Raw genomic sequence first — 20,279 nt, forward strand, 5'->3', positions numbered from 1 at the left:
CTCTAATGTCTAACTGCAATGCTGTCTAACTGTAATGTCTGTAATGTCTAACTGCAATGTCTGTAATGTCTAACTGTAATGCCTGTAATGTCTAACTGTAATGGCTGTAATGTCTAACTGTAATGTCTAACTGCAATGTCTGTAATGTCTAACTGCAATGTCTGTAATGTCTAACTGTAATGTCTGTAATGTCTAACTGCAATGTCTGTAATGTCTAACTGTAATGGCTGTAATGTCCAACTGTAATGCCTGTAATGTCTAACTGCAATGTCTGTAATGTCTAACTGCAATGTCTGTAATGTCTAACTGCAATGCTGTCTAACTGTAATGTCTAACTGCAATGTCTGTAATGTCTAACTGTAATGCCTGTAATGTCTAACTGTAATGGCTGTAATGTCTAACTGTAATGGCTGTAATGTCTAACTGTAATGGCTGTAATGTCTAACTGTAATGTCTAACTGCAATGTCTGTAATGTCTAACTGCAATGTCTGTAATGTCTAACTGCAATGCTGTCTAACTGTAATGTCTGTAATGTCTAACTGCAATGTCTGTAATGTCTAACTGTAATGCCTGTAATGTCTAACTGTAATGGCTGTAATGTCTAACTGTAATGGCTGTAATGTCTAACTGTAATGTCTGTAATGTCTAACTGCAATGTCTGTAATGTCCAACTGTAATGGCTGTAATGTCTAACTGTAATGGCTGTAATGTCTAACTGTAATGTCTTTAATGTCTAACTGTAATGTCTGACTGTAATGTCTGTAATGTCTAACTGCAATGTCTGTAATGTCTAACTGCAATGTCTGTAATGTCCAACTGTAATGTCTGTAATGTCTAACTGTAATGGCTGTAATGTCTAAATGTAATGGCTGTAATGTCTAACTGTAATGGCTGTAATGTCTAACTGTAATGTCTTTAATGTCTAACTGTAATGTCTGACTGTAATGTCTGTAATGTCTAACTGCAATGTCTGTAATGTCTAACTGCAATGTCTGTAATGTCCAACTGTAATGTCTGTAATGTCTAACTGTAATGGCTGTAATGTCTAACTGTAATGGCTGTAATGTCTAACTGTAATGCCTGTAATGTCTAACTGTAATGGCTGTAATGTCTAACTGTAATGTCTGTAATGTCTAACTGCAATGTCTGTAATGTCCAACTGTAATGGCTGTAATGTCTAACTGTAATGGCTGTAATGTCTAACTGTAATGTCTTTAATGTCTAACTGTAATGTCTGACTGTAATGTCTGTAATGTCTAACTGCAATGTCTGTAATGTCCAACTGTAATGGCTGTAATGTCTAACTGTAATGGCTGTAATGTCTAACTGTAATGTCGAACTGTAATGCCTGTAATGTCTAACTGCAATGTCTGTAATGTCTAACTGCAATGCTGTCTAACTGTAATGTCTGTAATGTCTAACTGCAATGTCTGTAATGTATAACTGTAATGCCTGTAATGTCTAACTGTAATGGCTGTAATGTCTAACTGTAATGTCTAACTGTAATGCCTGTAATGTCTAACTGCAATGTCTGTAATGTCTAACTGCAATGTCTGTAATGTCCAACTGTAATGGCTGTAATGTCTAACTGTAATGGCTGTAATGTCTAACTGTAATGTCTTTAATGTCTAACTGTAATGTCTGACTGTAATGTCTGTAATGTCTAACTGCAATGTCTGTAATGTCTAACTGCAATGTCTGTAATGTCCAACTGTAATGTCTGTAATGTCCAACTGTAATGGCTGTAATGTCTAACTGTAATGGCTGTAATGTCTAACTGTAATGGCTGTAATGTCTAACTGTAATGTCTGTAATGTCTAACTGTAATGCCTGTAATGTCTAACTGTAATGGCTGTAATGTCTAACTGTAATGGCTGTAATGTCTAACTGTAATGGCTGTAATGTCTAACTGTAATGTCTGTAATGTCTAACTGTAATGCCTGTAATGTCTAACTGCAATGTCTGTAATGTCTAACTGCAATGTCTGTAATGTCTAACTGCAATGCTGTCTAACTGTAATGTCTGTAATGTCTAACTGCAATGTCTGTAATGTCTAACTGTAATGCCTGTAATGTCTAACTGTAATGGCTGTAATGTCTAACTGTAATGGCTGTAATGTCTAACTGTAATGTCTGTAATGTCTAACTGCAATGTCTGTAATGTCCAACTGTAATGGCTGTAATGTCTAACTATAATGGCTGTAATGTCTAACTGTAATGTCTTTAAAGCTATGCTTTGGCTGTATTAGGGCTGGGAATTCAAGCCATGTTGGGACTCTTTTTCCGGCTGCTCTAAAAACCAAACGTCCTGTTAAGTGAGACTCTTTTCACCTTAGGCTGATACCGTACACATCCAGGTCTGTCACTGGCCAATATCGGACCCTTCCGATCAAGGATTTTAAAAATTCAAGGCTTAAACGTCCCGTTTAAAGCTATGCTTTGGCTGTATTAGGGCTGGGAATTCAAGCCATGTTGGGACTCTTTTTCTGGCTGCTCTAAAAACCAAACGTCCTGTTAAGTGAGACTCTTTTCACCTCAGGGTGATACCGTACACATCCAGGTCTGTCACTGGCCAATATCGGACCTTTCCGATCCAGGATATTAAAATTCAAGGCTTAAACGTCCGATTAAAGCTATGCTTTGGCTGTATTTGGGCTGGGAATTCAAGCCATGTTGGGACTCTTTTTCCGGCTGCTCTAAAAACCAAACGTCCTGTTAAGTGAGACTCTTTTCACCTCAGGCTGATACCGTACACATCCAGGTCTGTCACTGGCCAATATCGGACCCTTCCGATAAAGGATTTTAAAAATTCAAGGCTTAAACGTCCCGTTTAAAGCTATGCTTTGGCTGTATTAGGGCTGGGAATTCAAGCCATGTTGGGACGCTTTTTCTGGCTGCTCCAAAAACCAAACGTCCTGTTAAGTGAGACTCTTTTCACCTCAGGGTGATACCGTACACATCCAGGTCTGTCACTGGCCAATACCGGACCTTTCCGATCCAGGATATTAAAATTCAAGGCTTAAACGTCCGATTAAAGCTATGCTTTGGCTGTATTTGGGCTGGGAATTCAAGCCATGTTGGGACTCTTTTTCCGGCTGCTCTAAAAACCAAACGTCCTGTTAAGTGAGACTCTTTTCACCTCAGGGTGATACCGTACACATCCAGGTCTGTCACTGGCCAATATCGGACCCTTCCGATCCAGGATATTAAAATTCAAGGCTTAAACGTCCAATTAAAGCTATGCTTTGGCTGTATTTGGGCTGGGAATTCAAGCCATGTTGGGACTCTTTTTCTGGCTGCTCTAAAAACCAAACGTCCTGTTAAGTGAGACTCTTTTCACCTCAGGGTGATACCGTACACATCCAGGTCTGTCACTGGCCAATATCGGACCTTTCCGATCCAGGATATTAAAATTCAAGGCTTAAACCTCCGATTAAAGCTATGCTTTGGCTGTATTTGGGCTGGGAATTCAAGCCATGTTGGGACTCTTTTTCCGGCTGCTCTGAAAACCAAACGTCCTGTTAAGTGAGACTCTTTTCACCTCAGGGTGATACCGTACACATCCAGGTCTGTCACTGGCCAATATCGCACCTTCCGATCCAGGATTTTAAAAATTCAAGGCTTAAACGTGCCGTTTAAAGCTATGCTTTGGCTGTATTAGGGCTGGGAATTCAAGCCATGTTGGGACTCTTTTTCCGGCTGCTCTAAAAACCAAACGTCCTGTTAAGTGAGACTCTTTTCACCTCAGGCTGATACCGTACACATCCAGGTCTGTCACTGGCCAATATCGGACCCTTCCGATCAAGGATTTTAAAAATTCAAGGCTTAAACGTCCCGTTTAAAGCTATGCTTTGGCTGTATTAGGGCTGGGAATTCAAGCCATGTTGGGACTCTTTTTCTGGCTGCTCTAAAAACCAAACGTCCTGTTAAGTGAGACTCTTTTCACCTCAGGGTGATACCGTACACATCCAGGTCTGTCACTGGCCAATATCGGACCTTTCCGATCCAGGATATTAAAATTCAAGGCTTAAACGTCCGATTAAAGCTATGCTTTGGCTGTATTTGGGCTGGGAATTCAAGCCATGTTGGGACTCTTTTTCCGGCTGCTCTAAAAACCAAACGTCCTGTTAAGTGAGACTCTTTTCACCTCAGGCTGATACCGTACACATCCAGGTCTGTCACTGGCCAATATCGGACCCTTCCGATCAAGGATTTTAAAAATTCAAGGCTTAAACGTCCCGTTTAAAGCTATGCTTTGGCTGTATTAGGGCTGGGAATTCAAGCCATGTTGGGACGCTTTTTCTGGCTGCTCCAAAAACCAAACGTCCTGTTAAGTGAGACTCTTTTCACCTCAGGGTGATACCGTACACATCCAGGTCTGTCACTGGCCAATACCGGACCTTTCCGATCCAGGATATTAAAATTCAAGGCTTAAACGTCCGATTAAAGCTATGCTTTGGCTGTATTTGGGCTGGGAATTCAAGCCATGTTGGGACTCTTTTTCCGGCTGCTCTAAAAACCAAACGTCCTGTTAAGTGAGACTCTTTTCACCTCAGGCTGATACCGTACACATCCAGGTCTGTCACTGGCCAATATCGGACCTTTCCGATCCAGGATATTAAAATTCAAGGCTTAAACCTCCGATTAAAGCTATGCTTTGGCTGTATTTGGGCTGGGAATTCAAGCCATGTTGGGACTCTTTTTCCGGCTGCTCTGAAAACCAAACGTAATGTTAAGTGAGACTCTTTTCACCTCAGGGTGATACCGTACACATCCAGGTCTGTCACTGGCCAATATCGCACCTTCCGATCCAGGATTTTAAAAATTCAAGGCTTAAACGTGCCGTTTAAAGCTATGCTTTGGCTGTATTAGGGCTGGGAATTCAAGCCATGTTGGGACTCTTTTTCCGGCGGGTCACTGTGACCCTGGCCAGTATTCAATGGTATTGCTCCACTACCGCAGCGCTGGCCTTCGGGTCACTGTGACCCATATGTTATTCAATGGTATTTCTCCACTACCACGGCCCTGGCCTTCGGGTCTCTGTGACCCGCACGTTATTCCATGGTATTTCTCCACTAGCGCGGCCCTGGCCTTCGGGTCACTGTGACCCATACGTTATTTGCTGGTATTTCTCCACTTGAGCAGCGCTGGCCTTCGGGTCACTGTGACCCTGGCCAGTATTCAATGGTATTGCTCCACTACCGCAGCGCTGGCCTTCGGGTCACTGTGACCCTGGCCAGTATTCAATGGTATTGCTCCACTACCGCAGCTCTGGCCTTCGGGTCTCTCTGACCCATACGTTATTCCGTGGTATTTCTCCACTTGAGCAGCTCTGGCCTTCGGGTTCACTGTGACCCTGGCCAGTATTCCATGGCATTTCTCCACTACCGCTGCTCTGGCCTTCGGGTCACTGTGACCCACACGTTATTCCTTGGTATTTCTCCACTACCGCAGTTCTGGCCTTCGGGTCTCTCTGACCCATACGTTATTCGCTGGTATTTCTCCACTTGAGCAGCTCTGGCCTTCGGGTTCACTGTGACCCTGGCCAGTATTCCATGGCATTTCTCCACTTGAGCAGCTCTGGCCTTTGGGTCACTGTGACCCTGGCCAGTATTCCATGGTATTGCTCTCCACTACCGCAGCTCTGGCCATCGGGTCTCTCTGACCCATACGTTATTCGCTGGTATTTCTCCACTTGAGCAGCTCTGGCCTTCGGGTCACTGTGACCCTGGCCAGTATTCAATGGTATTGCTCCACTACCGCAGCGCTGGCCTTCGGGTCACTGTGACCCTGGCCAGTATTCAATGGTATTGCTCCACTACCGCAGCGCTGGCCTTCGGGTCACTGTGACCCTGGCCAGTATTCAATGGTATTGCTCCACTACCGCAGCGCTGGCCTTCGGGTCACTGTGACCCATATGTTATTCAATGGTATTTCTCCACTACCACGGCCCTGGCCTTCGGGTCTCTGTGACCCATACGTTATTCCATGGTATTTCTCCACTAGCGCGGCCCTGGCCTTCGGGTCACTGTGACCCATACGTTATTTGCTGGTATTTCTCCACTTGAGCAGCTCTGGCCTTCGGGTCACTGTGACCCTGGCCAGTATTCCATGGTATTGCTCTCCACTACCGCAGCTCTGGCCATCGGGTCACTGTGACCCTGGCCAGTATTCCATGGTATTGCTCTCCACTACCGCAGCTCTGGCCTTCGGGTCTCTCTGACCCATACGTTATTCCGTGGTATTTCTCCACTTGAGCAGCTCTGGCCTTCGGGTTCACTGTGACCCTGGCCAGTATTCCATGGCATTTCTCCACTACCGCTGCTCTGGCCTTCGGGTCACTGTGACCCACACGTTATTCCTTGGTATTTCTCCACTACCGCAGCTCTGGCCTTCGGGTCTCTCTGACCCATACGTTATTCGCTGGTATTTCTCCACTTGAGCAGCTCTGGCCTTCGGGTTCACTGTGACCCTGGCCAGTATTCCATGGCATTTCTCCACTTGAGCAGCTCTGGCCTTCGGGTCACTGTGACCCTGGCCAGTATTCCATGGTATTGCTCTCCACTACCGCAGCTCTGGCCATCGGGTCTCTCTGACCCATACGTTATTCGCTGGTATTTCTCCACTTGAGCAGCTCTGGCCTTCGGGTCACTGTGACCCTGGCCAGTATTCAATGGTATTGCTCCACTACCGCAGCGCTGGCCTTCGGGTCACTGTGACCATGGCCAGTATGCAATGGTATTGCTCCACTACCGCAGCGCTGGCCTTCGGGTCACTGTGACCCTGGCCAGTATTCAATGGTATTGCTCCACTACCGCAGCGCTGGCCTTCGGGTCACTGTGACCCATATGTTATTCAATGGTATTTCTCCACTACCACGGCCCTGGCCTTCGGGTCTCTGTGACCCGCACGTTATTCCATGGTATTTCTCCACTAGCGCGGCCCTGGCCTTCGGGTCACTGTGACCCATACGTTATTTGCTGGTATTTCTCCACTTGAGCAGCGCTGGCCTTCGGGTCACTGTGACCCTGGCCAGTATTCAATGGTATTGCTCCACTACCGCAGCGCTGGCCTTCGGGTCACTGTGACCCTGGCCAGTATTCAATGGTATTGCTCCACTACCGCAGCTCTGGCCTTCGGGTCTCTCTGACCCATACGTTATTCCGTGGTATTTCTCCACTTGAGCAGCTCTGGCCTTCGGGTTCACTGTGACCCTGGCCAGTATTCCATGGCATTTCTCCACTACCGCTGCTCTGGCCTTCGGGTCACTGTGACCCACACGTTATTCCTTGGTATTTCTCCACTACCGCAGTTCTGGCCTTCGGGTCTCTCTGACCCATACGTTATTCGCTGGTATTTCTCCACTTGAGCAGCTCTGGCCTTCGGGTTCACTGTGACCCTGGCCAGTATTCCATGGCATTTCTCCACTTGAGCAGCTCTGGCCTTTGGGTCACTGTGACCCTGGCCAGTATTCCATGGTATTGCTCTCCACTACCGCAGCTCTGGCCATCGGGTCTCTCTGACCCATACGTTATTCGCTGGTATTTCTCCACTTGAGCAGCTCTGGCCTTCGGGTCACTGTGACCCTGGCCAGTATTCAATGGTATTGCTCCACTACCGCAGCGCTGGCCTTCGGGTCACTGTGACCCTGGCCAGTATTCAATGGTATTGCTCCACTACCGCAGCGCTGGCCTTCGGGTCACTGTGACCCTGGCCAGTATTCAATGGTATTGCTCCACTACCGCAGCGCTGGCCTTCGGGTCACTGTGACCCATATGTTATTCAATGGTATTTCTCCACTACCACGGCCCTGGCCTTCGGGTCTCTGTGACCCATACGTTATTCCATGGTATTTCTCCACTAGCGCGGCCCTGGCCTTCGGGTCACTGTGACCCATACGTTATTTGCTGGTATTTCTCCACTTGAGCAGCTCTGGCCTTCGGGTCACTGTGACCCTGGCCAGTATTCCATGGTATTGCTCTCCACTACCGCAGCTCTGGCCATCGGGTCACTGTGACCCTGGCCAGTATTCAATGGTATTGCTCCACTACCGCAGCGCTGGCCTTCGGGTCACTGTGACCATGGCCAGTATGCAATGGTATTGCTCCACTACCGCAGCGCTGGCCTTCGGGTCACTGTGACCCTGGCCAGTATTCAATGGTATTGCTCCACTACCACGGCCCTGGCCTTCGGGTCTCTGTGACCCATACGTTATTCCATGGTATTTCTCCACTAGCGCGGCCCTGGCCTTCGGGTCACTGTGACCCATACGTTATTTGCTGGTATTTCTCCACTTGAGCAGCTCTGGCCTTCGGGTCACTGTGACCCTGGCCAGTATTCCATGGTATTGGTCTCCACTACCGCAGCTCTGGCCATCGGGTCACTGTGACCCTGGCCAGTATTCCATGGTATTGCTCTCCACTACCGCAGCTCTGGCCTTCGGGTCTCTCTGACCCATACGTTATTCCGTGGTATTTCTCCACTTGAGCAGCTCTGGCCTTCGGGTTCACTGTGACCCTGGCCAGTATTCCATGGCATTTCTCCACTACCGCTGCTCTGGCCTTCGGGTCACTGTGACCCACACGTTATTCCTTGGTATTTCTCCACTACCGCAGCTCTGGCCTTCGGGTCTCTCTGACCCATACGTTATTTGCTGGTATTTCTCCACTTGAGCAGCTCTGGCCTTCGGGTTCACTGTGACCCTGGCCAGTATTCCATGGCATTTCTCCACTTGAGCAGCTCTGGCCTTCGGGTCACTGTGACCCTGGCCAGTATTCCATGGTATTGCTCTCCACTACCGCAGCTCTGGCCATCGGGTCTCTCTGACCCATACGTTATTCGCTGGTATTTCTCCACTTGAGCAGCTCTGGCCTTCGGGTCACTGTGACCCTGGCCAGTATTCCATGGTATTGCTCTCCACTTCCGCAGCTCTGACCTTCGGGTCTCTCTGACCCATACGTTATTCCATGGCATTTCTCCACTACCGCAGCTCTGGCCTTCGGGTCTCTCTGACCCATACGTTATTCGCTGGTATTTCTCCACTTCAGCAGCTCTGGCCTTCGGGTTCACTGTGACCCTGGCCAGTATTCCATGGCATTTCTCCACTACCGCTGCTCTGGCCTTCGGGTCACTGTGACCCACACGTTATTCCTTGGTATTTCTCCACTACCGCAGCTCCGGCCTTCGGGTCTCTCTGACCCATACGTTATTCGCTGGTATTTCTCCACTTGAGCAGCTCTGGCCTTCGGGTTCACTGTGACCCTGGCCAGTATTCCATGGCATTTCTCCACTTGAGCAGCTCTGGCCTTCGGGTCACTGTGACCCTGGCCAGTATTCCATGGTATTGCTCTCCACTACCGCAGCTCTGGCCATCGGGTCTCTCTGACCCATACGTTATTCGCTGGTATTTCTCCACTTGAGCAGCTCTGGCCTTCGGGTCACTGTGACCCTGGCCAGTATTCCATGGTATTGCTCTCCACTTCCGCAGCTCTGGCCTTCGGGTCTCTCTGACCCATACGTTATTCCATGGCATTTCTCCACTACCGCAGCTCTGGCCTTCGGGTCTCTCTGACCCATACGTTATTCGCTGGTATTTCTCCACTTGAGCAGCTCTGGCCTTCGGGTTCACTGTGACCCTGGCCAGTATTCCATGGCATTTCTCCACTACCGCTGCTCTGGCCTTCGGGTCACTGTGACCCACACGTTATTCCTTGGTATTTCTCCACTACCGCAGCTCCGGCCTTCGGGTCTCTCTGACCCATACGTTATTCGCTGGTATTTCTCCACTTGAGCAGCTCTGGCCTTCGGGTTCACTGTGACCCTGGCCAGTATTCCATGGCATTTCTCCACTTGAGCAGCTCTGGCCTTCGGGTCACTGTGACCCTGGCCAGTATTCCATGGTATTGCTCTCCACTACTGCAGCTCTGGCCATCGGGTCTCTCTGACCCATACGTTATTCGCTGGTATTTCTCCACTTGAGCAGCTCTGGCCTTCGGGTCACTGTGACCCTGGCCAGTATTCAATGGTATTGCTCCACTACCGCAGCGCTGGCCTTCGGGTCACTGTGACCCTGGCCAGTATTCAATGGTATTGCTCCACTACCGCAGCGCTGGCCTTCGGGTCACTGTGACCCTGGCCAGTATTCAATGGTATTGCTCCACTACCGCAGCGCTGGCCTTCGGGTCACTGTGACCCATATGTTATTCAATGGTATTTCTCCACTACCACGGCCCTGGCCTTCGGGTCTCTGTGACCCGCACGTTATTCCATGGTATTTCTCCACTAGCGCGGCCCTGGCCTTCGGGTCACTGTGACCCATACGTTATTTGCTGGTATTTCTCCACTTGAGCAGCGCTGGCCTTCGGGTCACTGTGACCCTGGCCAGTATTCAATGGTATTGCTCCACTACCGCAGCGCTGGCCTTCGGGTCACTGTGACCCTGGCCAGTATTCAATGGTATTGCTCCACTACCGCGGCCCTGGCCTTCGGGTCTCTGTGACCCATATGTTATTCAATGGTATTTCTCCACTACCGCGGCCCTGGCCTTCGGGTCTACGTGACCCATTCCATGGTATTTCTCCACTACCGCTGCTCTGGCCTTCGGGTCTATGTGACCCATTCCATGGTATTTCTCCACTACCGCTGCTCTGGCCTTCGGGTCTATGTGACCCATTCCATGGTATTTCTCCACTACCGCAGCTCTGGCCTTCGGGTCTACGTGACCCATTCCATGGTATTTCTCCACTACCGCTGCTCTGGCCTTCGGGTCTATGTGACCCATTCCATGGTATTTCTCCACTACCGCTGCTCTGGCCTTCGGGTCTATGTGACCCATTCCATGGTATTTCTCCACTACCGCTGCTCTGGCCTTCGGGTCTACGTGACCCATTCCATGGTATTTCTCCACTACCGCTGCTCTGGCCTTCGGGTCTATGTGACCCATTCCATGGTATTTCTCCACTACCGCTGCTCTGGCCTTCGGGTCTATGTGACCCATTCCATGGTATTTCTCCACTACCGCTGCTCTGGCCTTCGGGTCTACGTGACCCATTCCATGGTATTTCTCCACTACCGCTGCTCTGGCCTTCGGGTCTATGTGACCCATTCCATGGTATTTCTCCACTACCGCTGCTCTGGCCTTCGGGTCTATGTGACCCATTCCATGGTATTTCTCCACTACCGCAGCTCTGGCCTTCGGGTCACATATACATGTATATTGTACAGATTTTGTCTTCTTCTTCTTCTTCTTCTGGACCTTTGTACTCTTTGTACTCGGTTCAGCAGCCGGTTGCGACGCCAGCATGGCCCGCTGTGTGACTCTAAATTTGGAGCTGCATCGGGTTCTCGCCCACGTGGCACGCAATGGCCCCCAAGTGGAAAATTTAGTAGTAGTAGCAGAAGAAGAAGAAGAAGAAGAAGAAGAAGAAGAAGAAGAAAAAAAAGAAGACGACCACAGCGACAGCGACTCCGACTCCGACTCTGACTCCGAATGGTCATCCGGCGGGTGTGCGACCATGACCACGACCACGACGCAGGAGAAGACGAGTACGACGACGCCGACGACCGAGGCGAACGAGGAGAAGAACGAGGGGAAGAACGAGGGGAAGAACGAGGAGAAGAACGAGGGGCAAACGCGGCACAGGCTGGTGGACGGCAAAGGGGAGATGAAGACAGAGAGGGCGAAGACGACGACGACGACGACGATGGCGAGCAGGACGACGAATGAGGAGAACAACGAGGGGCAAACGCGGCACAGGCTGGTGGACGGCAAAGGGGAGATGAAGACAGAGAGGGCGACGGCGGCGAGGAGCAGGATGTGGAGCAAGACGAGGAGGATGAGGAGGAGGAGGAGGAGAGCGAAAGGTTTGCGTCGAGAGACGGCGAGATCGAATGGTCCTCCACGACGTATCATCCCCGTCGCCCTGGACCTCGCCGCCGTCGTGCTGAATATGAAGAGGACGAGGAACAACAACTGGACGACGACGCCGACGACGACGACGCCGACGACGACGACCGAGACCAACGTGACCAAGACCAAGACGAACGACACGACCAACACGACCAAGACGAACGGCAACAACAAGACCCGGCCAGACGCGCCACCGCTCCGCAGAGCCCAGGACCCACAGAGTACGCGGCCACACGCGTCCGCGATATACTCTCCGCGTTCGAGCTGTTTGTCACGCGGCACATACAAGAGATCGTGGTGACCGCCACAAACATCGAGGGCCTAAGGAAGTGCGGCAACGGCTGGAAACTGATGGACGCCATGGACCTGCGCGGCTACCTCGGGCTGCTGCTCCTCGCCGGCGTGTACAGGTCCCGAAACGAGGCCCTGGAGAGCCTGTGGCACGAGGAGAGCGGCAGGGCCATTTTCCGCGCCACGATGCCGCTCAAGCGCTTCCACGCGTTCTCGCGACTGCTGCGATTCGACGACCGCGAGACGAGAGCCGCCAGACGAGCCGCGGACAAACTGGCGGCCATACGAGACGTGTGGGACGTGTGGGACGCCTGGGCGCGGCGGCTGCCTCGCCTCTACAACCCGGGCCCCGACGTGACCGTGGACGAGCAGCTGGTTCCCTTTCGAGGTGGGTATTTGTCACCGCAGCTATTTTCATTATCGTCGTCGTCGTCGTCGTCGTCGTCGTGGTCGTCGTGTTCAAGCTCGGGTCTGGGAACTCACTGGCCATTGGCAGGGCTCAATCCGAGGGGTGGCTGGATAAAGAGCAGCGGTTGTCTTTCACAGTCTTGTGTCTGTGCACGCAACAGATCGATAGGATAGCAGCGCTGCAAGCAGCCCAGAGCAACGCTTCTGTGGTTTCGAGTGGTGCATTCACACGGAACCGGTGCCCGCCCACAGACGCTGGTTTCTCCGTCGGCTGCTTGCAAGCCCTCCAACCGGAGGAGAGTTGCCAGCCAGACAGACAGACAGACAGACAGACAGACAGACCGAGCGAGCGAGCCTGGCCTAGCCACTGCATGTTACCTCTGCTGCCTCTGGAGCACGTGTACATCGCGTCTAGACTAATTTGTTTCCAGTTTGTTGTTCTCGCCGCCGTGGCACACTTGTCTCGTCTTTTTCGTGGTCTTTTTCCAGCTCGCCGTTTACAATGCTTTTGTGTGTGTGTGCGCATGCGGATGTTTCTAAACATTTTGTTCTTTTCTCGTGTGCTTGTATTCTCATCTATAATTTCTATCTCATTCTTGTTCTTCACTTTCCCTCCTTCCCCCCTTCTTTGTCTTCCTCCGAGTTCTTTTTCCGTGTCTTTCTCATTCTCACTCTTTGACGACACGTCCAACACCTCCAACGACAACAACGACGACGACAACGACGGCGACGACAACAAGGTCAATGCTCCTTCCGCCAGTACATGCCCCGCAAGCCCGCCAGGTACGGACTCAAGTCCTGGGTGGCCTGCGACGCCGCGTCCAGCTACGCATGGAACATGCAGATGTACACGGGCAAGTCGGCGAGCGGCGAGCCCGAGAGGAATCTGGGCGCGCGCGTGGTGCTGGACGTGACCGAGGGCCTGCGGGGTCCGCGCAACGTGACGTGCGACAACTTTTTCACCTCCTACGAGCTGGCCCGGCGGCTGCTCATCGAGAGGCGCCTCACCGTGGTGGGCACGATGCGCAAAAACAAGCCCGAGCTGCCGCGCGCCTTGCTCAACACCAAGGGCCGTGCGCTCTTCTCGTCCAGGTTCGCCTTCACGCCCACCGTCACTCTGGTGTCCTACGTGCCCAAGAGGCACAAGAATGTGCTGCTGCTGAGCACGCTGCACACGGGGAAGGCACGCGTCAGCGCCACCAGGGACGCCAAGCCTGACATCATCCTGCACTACAACAGCACCAAGGGCGGCGTGGACAACCTGGACAAGCTCGTCGGCACGTACAGCTGCCGCAGGAAGACGGCGCGCTGGCCCCTCGCCGTGTTCCACAACATCCTCGACGTGTATTTGTGCTCTGGCGAGAGCTCAGGCCCCAGTGGATGCGCGGCAAGCTCTACAGGAGGCGCGTGTTCCTGGAGCAGCTGGGCAGGGCGCTCGTGACTCCGCTCATCGAGAGACGCTCGCGTCTCCCTCGCACGGAAGCGTCCGCCGCGCTCGTCACAGCCTTGACGAGCAGGGCCGCGGCCGCTCGAGAGCACGGAGAGGGCGGTGACGACGACAACGATGACGACGACGACGACGACGACGACAACGACGACGATGTGGAACCGACCGCGCCCAGAGTGGCCAGCAAGAGGAAGAGGTGTCAGCTCTGTCCAAAGACAAAGGACCGCAAGACATACACCGCGTGCGGGGCCTGCAAGAGATACATCTGCGGGAGATGCACGCGGCTCAACTGCGCGGAATGTGTGCGCGGACTGTAGCCTCTTGGCTTGGACGCCGCCGGTTTGGGCTTGGGCTTTGCTCTGCACAGCAACGAGCAGACAAACACAACAACGACGACGACGACGACGACGACACCCATTGTCTCGCTCGAGCTTTAGACCGTGTCGACCTGGAATCGCCTACGGCCTGACACTGAACACCACGAGAGACGAGCGACGTCAACGCACACACAGTGTGTGCTATTGAGATGTGAACAGGTGCAACAAAGTGACATGAACAACACTGTTGAAAATCTTTTGAATAAAAACCCTTTGGCATGTGTCTGCTGTGTGAGATGTGAGATGATGTTACGCATGCACACACACACACACACACACACACACACACACACACACACACACACACACACACACGAAAGGGTCCGGGGACCCGAAGCACAACGCCAGGGTAGTAGGACAGTACATAAACTAAACAAGTCCCCGTGACATGAAGGACAACACAAGGGTTAAAGGAAGCAGAATCCATTCTGTCTGACAGCACTCACCCTCTCCTCCTAGAGTTTCAGACCCTGCCTTCTGGTTCCCACTAGTCAATACCAACAGATATAAACACTCCTTCATAGCCTCAGCCATCTCACTGTTAAACTCAAATAGGATAAGGTAATATCAGCTTGACCACCAACAACGCTTGGTAAATATGACTTTTTTTAAATTAAGTTTCTTTTTAATTTCTTGCTATTTATTGTTGTATTTGTATTGATCTTGTGTAGGTGTCACTGCTGCGAAACCAATTACCCATCTGGGGACAAATAAAGTTCTACTTGACTTGATATGTGCTGCTCTGGCTGGTAAATTAGTGTTTGCTAACTTGAGCTATGCTGGTTTGTCTGCTAAGTGATGGTGATATGTGAGCACCTCTCAGACAACACCTCAGCCATGGTCAGGTTTATGTTTATATGTAATAACCCCCCCCCCTCACAGCCAAGGCTTCAAAGCCTCAAAACTGGTTCTCCAATATTCATTGTTTCTTCTCTCCACTCACATTGGTATTTCCAAGGAGGGGAGGAGGGAGCGATGAGGCAGAGGGGGGTTTAGTGGGACTCAGACAGACAGCAGAGCGGCTGTCCCAAGCTGCGCTGATCCTTCACTCTCCGGCAGCAAGCTGGAGTCCGCCTGCTGCCTCCGCTTTATCACTGGCCACCTGCCTCTCCGAGAATAACACACCAACAAAGCTGAGGGCGAGCACAGCCACAGCAAGGAGGCGAGGATACTTGACCGGTTCCTTAGTGCCACCTTTTCGGCTTCCAGCACTCCTCCTCTCCTTCCCCCCCCCTGTCCTGCGGGAGGACAGGCTGCGCACCGGAGCGCACTTGGCGACCCGGGTGTGTTGTCGTTACCAGCAGGAGAGGAGAGCCCAGCGACCCGAGCCATAGCCGCTACAGCTCTCATTAAACCGGGCTGTCCCCTCAGAGGAGATACTTGCATGGATGCACCATGGCCACGCTTGTCTGCAGGGTTCAGTTTTTAGATGACACCGATCCGTTCAACAGCACGAACTTCCCAGAACCGACTAGACCCCCGCTGTACACCTTCAGGGAGGATGTCCCACTCATCAACCAGTTAGCAGGCGTCCACCGGCTCCTCAGAGCTCCACACAAGGTAGGATTACCAGCTTGGTAAACAACTCATACTAGACTTAACTTACGTAGCATTATGTGTGATAGCCTATATTGCGAATATAGGATTTTTACAAGGATATATCACATAATAAAGCAATATAAGATTAACAAAACAAAAAAAAAAACATAAGAACAACCACAAATCTTAATAAAAACGTAAGCCTTGTAAATAGTTTTATTGTTTAGATTCAAATACACATTCTTGTGAATACATATGTTTAAATCAGGGCTACATCAGGTTGTTTTGGCTGCTGTTTTACACTTCAAGCCTACTGCAAATAAACTTCCATACCCACCATTCAGAGGCTATTTTGAGAACACATGCAAGCACAACTGATTGGTTCTCCAGCCTGAGGACTGAAACAAGGTTGCAAATGTTTCCTTCAAAGCCCACGGCAACATTACACATGGGTTTAATTTGTTTTGGACTAAATATTTGGAATGAATCCCATGCTGGTGTAGCCGGTCTGGCCTGACACTCCTCTAATTTGACTCTGCGTAGTAATGGACGACAGACATCTTCTGCTTTGCCAGTTGGACAGGGAGTTTATTATACATACCTGTGTACAACACACATTACATCAGTACAGCGACTCAGGGTTCCCACACGCACACCTCTCCTCAGCATAGCGTACTGCTACTGAGTAACACGTGCAGTGTTCTTATTAAAATAATATAACAAAATACATTTCAATGTGATCGTATAGTCAAAATCTCATTTTAAAATCGAAACAATTTCCCCACATACCAACGGCAATTTTTATATTTCATTAATAAATGTAAAATATAAACATGAACATACAAAAAAACTACACGTATATAAATAACATTTGTGTCACAAAAAAACACGGGGAGTTCTCACATACCTGTGTACAACACACATTACATCAGTACAGCGACTCAGGGTTCCCACACGCACACCTTTAAATGGGAGGGAGAAAAGAGCCAGCGCATAAGAATCCACACGTGTGCTCTTCATTAAGCTAGCCTGAGAGAAGTGAGCTAGCACCTCACACATAAAGTGCTGTACACAATAAAACTGTATGTACACATTCAAACAAATATCACCATGACAAAGAACAAAGCTAGTGACAGTTAAAGTATAGTAAGAACTTCTACTTAGCGGTTTTAACATGTTTTAAGTCGCTTTGAACCAGAGCGCTCGGATTGTCTTACCTTTCCTCAGCATAGCGTACTGCTACTGAGGAGAATAGCGCGACAACACAGGAAGTGACATCACTAACAGGTCAACGGTCACACCGCCAGAATACAATTAACAAAATAAAAGCTCCCCAAAACAAAAATACATACTAAACCAGATTTTTTACAGAAAAATAACAAAATATCAACAAAGATGGATTTTTGGTGAAATATACCAAATATTAAGAACACATCGGTTACACTGGCATACATATGCTCTGTTGAAGAGCCATTGAGAAATATGCTGGATCTCCACCAGCTCTAAGAGACCTTGAAGCTGATTTTAACACTTTGACCTCTCTGTTTGAGGAGGCTAGAAATAAGAATACATCCCTGTCTCAAAGTAAATAATCATTTCTTATTTCTGAATAGGTTTTGCACTCTGTCACAGTGACAGGTGTGCAAAGGCAGTGCAACCAGATACATGTGGCAGTCAGTGAAAGCTCTGGTTTCCAGCGAAAAGCCTGAATCACAGATGATCAAATTTAGTGGTGAGTCAGATCACCATGGGTGTATGATAGAGATGTTCATTCTTAGTGAATTTCAGTGTTTAAAGCAATTTAAAAAAAAACAGCAACACGTTCCTTAGTGACAAGAGTGGGTCACACAAAAAAAAATAGTTGATTGAATTGAAAATAAAAGTGAGACACAGAGAGAAGGGAGTTCCGCTGCTGGCACACAACACTGACAGCAAACCAGCGTTCAACAGCAGAGTGGTTTTCCAGACCAAATAGATCTTTTGCTGCCCCATCTTTAAAAGCCACAAAACAAATGAAAAATGTCCCACAGCACAGAAAAGCTCATGATTACAACCTATACACAGACAGATGGCACAGCCATGTTTGCAATTTTGTTCACATCAGTAGGAAGACTGTGCACAATAGCAACTGGATATTCTGCTTGGATTATAGGGATGAAACGTAACGGTTGCAAATTTGCCCGTCAGACTGTCCAGATCTAAAAGTTGGTGTTGAATGTTATTATATTATTGGAAAATGCCAAAGCTAGCAAGCGTTTGACAATTTCCTGAGCCATTTCTCAGCCTTTCTTTGTTAAAGCAGCCTTTCTCTCTTTTTGTCTCAACCACTTGTGCTCTTCTCTGAGAAAAGCCTACTGTATTATTATGTTGTGATGGTAGAACTCTGTGTATGGCTGGCTGCTGGGCTGCATGTAAAGTATAGGTCACTTGCTCTCCAAGCAGTATTTGTATGATTGAGTAATGTGTGTAGATAAAGTGGTGCAGCAAAAGAAAGCAGCTGGAGGTGGGACTCTGTCTTGGGATGTGTGTTAGACAGAATGGGGGGATTTTCAGAGAAATAAACAAAGCCTCATACAAAGACCAGACATACTGTAATTAAGTAAAACTGGAATATTGAAAAAAAAAAAAGCTGAATAATGTTAGTGGATTAGGCACAAGACATGCTTTTGTCTTACTGCTACATAAAAAGCGGGGCAGTGGGACAGGGCATGATTAACCCCCCGACTACAAAGATGGCGCTTAACATTTTTGCAATAGAATGCTCATGTTTTCTTCTTAGTTCATATTTTTAGCCATGCTAGAAACCAAGCAGGCTCTGGGGAAGGCAGAATTGGTATGTTAGTCCACTACTTTGGCCCAGACTAACTCAACTATTAGATGGATTGGCAAAACATTTTGGACTAACATTTGGCATGCACATTCATGTCCTTCTTAGGATGTAGGCTAATGTACCAGCTTTGGTGATCCCTTACATTTTGTATCCATCCATCAGCCCCAGCTGTACTTTATGTTTAGTGCTAATTAAAAGTAAGATGTGAACTTGGTAAACATTACACCTACTAAACATCAGCATCTCTCCTGGAACCATCACCTTATCGTGGTGGAGAGGTTTGTGTGTCCCTATGAACCTGAGGGCTGTGTTGTCTGGAGCTTTGTGCTCCTGGTAGGGTCTCCCAAGGCAAAGTGGTCTCAGGGGAGGGGCCAGACAAAGAATGGTTCAAAAACCCTATGAAAAAACGAGGTAGAGATGGAGTGACCCTGCCCGGAGGAAGCCCGGGGCCCCCGTCTGGAGCCAGGCCCAGATGGAGGGCCCGTCAGCGAGCGCCTGGTGGCCGGGTTTGCCATGGAGCCCGGCCGGGCACAGCCCGAAATAGCTACGTGGCACCTATCTCTCCAACCCATGGGCCCACCACCTGTGGGAGGAACCGCTGGGGTCGGGTGCGCTGCCACATGGGTGGCAGTGAAGGTCAGGGGCCTCGACGGACCAGACCCGGGCGGCAGACGCTGGCTCTGGGGACGTGGAACGTCACCTCTCTGTGGGGGAAGGAGCCGAAACTTGTGCGGGAGGTGGAGCGCTACCAGTTGGATCTGGTGGGGCTTACCTCTACGCACAGTCTCGGTTCTGGAACCATACTCCTGGATAGGGGTTGGACTCTTTTCTTCTCCGGAGTTGCCCAGGGTGTGAGGCGCCAGGCGGGTGTGGGGATACTCACAAGCCCCCGGCTGAGCGCCGCTACGTTGGAGTTTACCCCGGTGGACGAGAGGGTCGCCTCCCTACGCCTGCGGGTTGTGGGGGGGAAAACTCTGACTGTTGTTTGTGCGTATGCACCAAACAAGAGCTCGGAGTATTCGGCCTTCTTGGAGACCTTGAATGGAGTCCTGTATGGGGCTCCAGTAGGGGACTCCATAGTTCTGCTGGGGGACTTCAACGCGCACGTGGGAAATGATGGAGACACATGGAGAGGCGTGATTGGGAGGAACGGCCTCCCTGATCTAAACCAGAGTGGTTGTTTGTTGTTGGACTTCTGTGCTAGTCATGGATTGTCTATAACGAACACCATGTTCGAACATAGGGATGCTCATAAGTGTACTTGGTACCAGAGCACCCTAGGCCAAAGGTCAATGATCGATTTTATAATCGTTTCATCTGATCTGAGGCCCTATGTTTTGGACACTCGGGTGAAGAGAGGGGCAGAGCTGTCAACTGATCACCATCTGGTGGTGAGTTGGGTCAGAGGGTGGGGGAAGACTCTGGACAGACCTGGTAAGCCCAAACGGGTAGTGCGGGTAAATTGGGAACGTCTGGAGG

The 20,279-nt window shown here is 49.9% G+C and overlaps 1 pseudogene; it reads left to right on the forward strand.

Annotated features, from left to right (window-relative positions):
• Nucleotides 1-11,513: 11,513 nt before the first annotated feature.
• LOC116067000 lies at nt 11,514-15,765 on the forward strand (annotated as a pseudogene).
• The last annotated feature ends 4,514 nt before the right edge of the window (nt 15,766-20,279 follow it).

The sequence above is a fragment of the Sander lucioperca genome, chromosome 16 (genome assembly GCF_008315115.2).
Source record: "Sander lucioperca isolate FBNREF2018 chromosome 16, SLUC_FBN_1.2, whole genome shotgun sequence".
NCBI lineage: Eukaryota > Metazoa > Chordata > Actinopteri > Perciformes > Percidae > Sander > Sander lucioperca.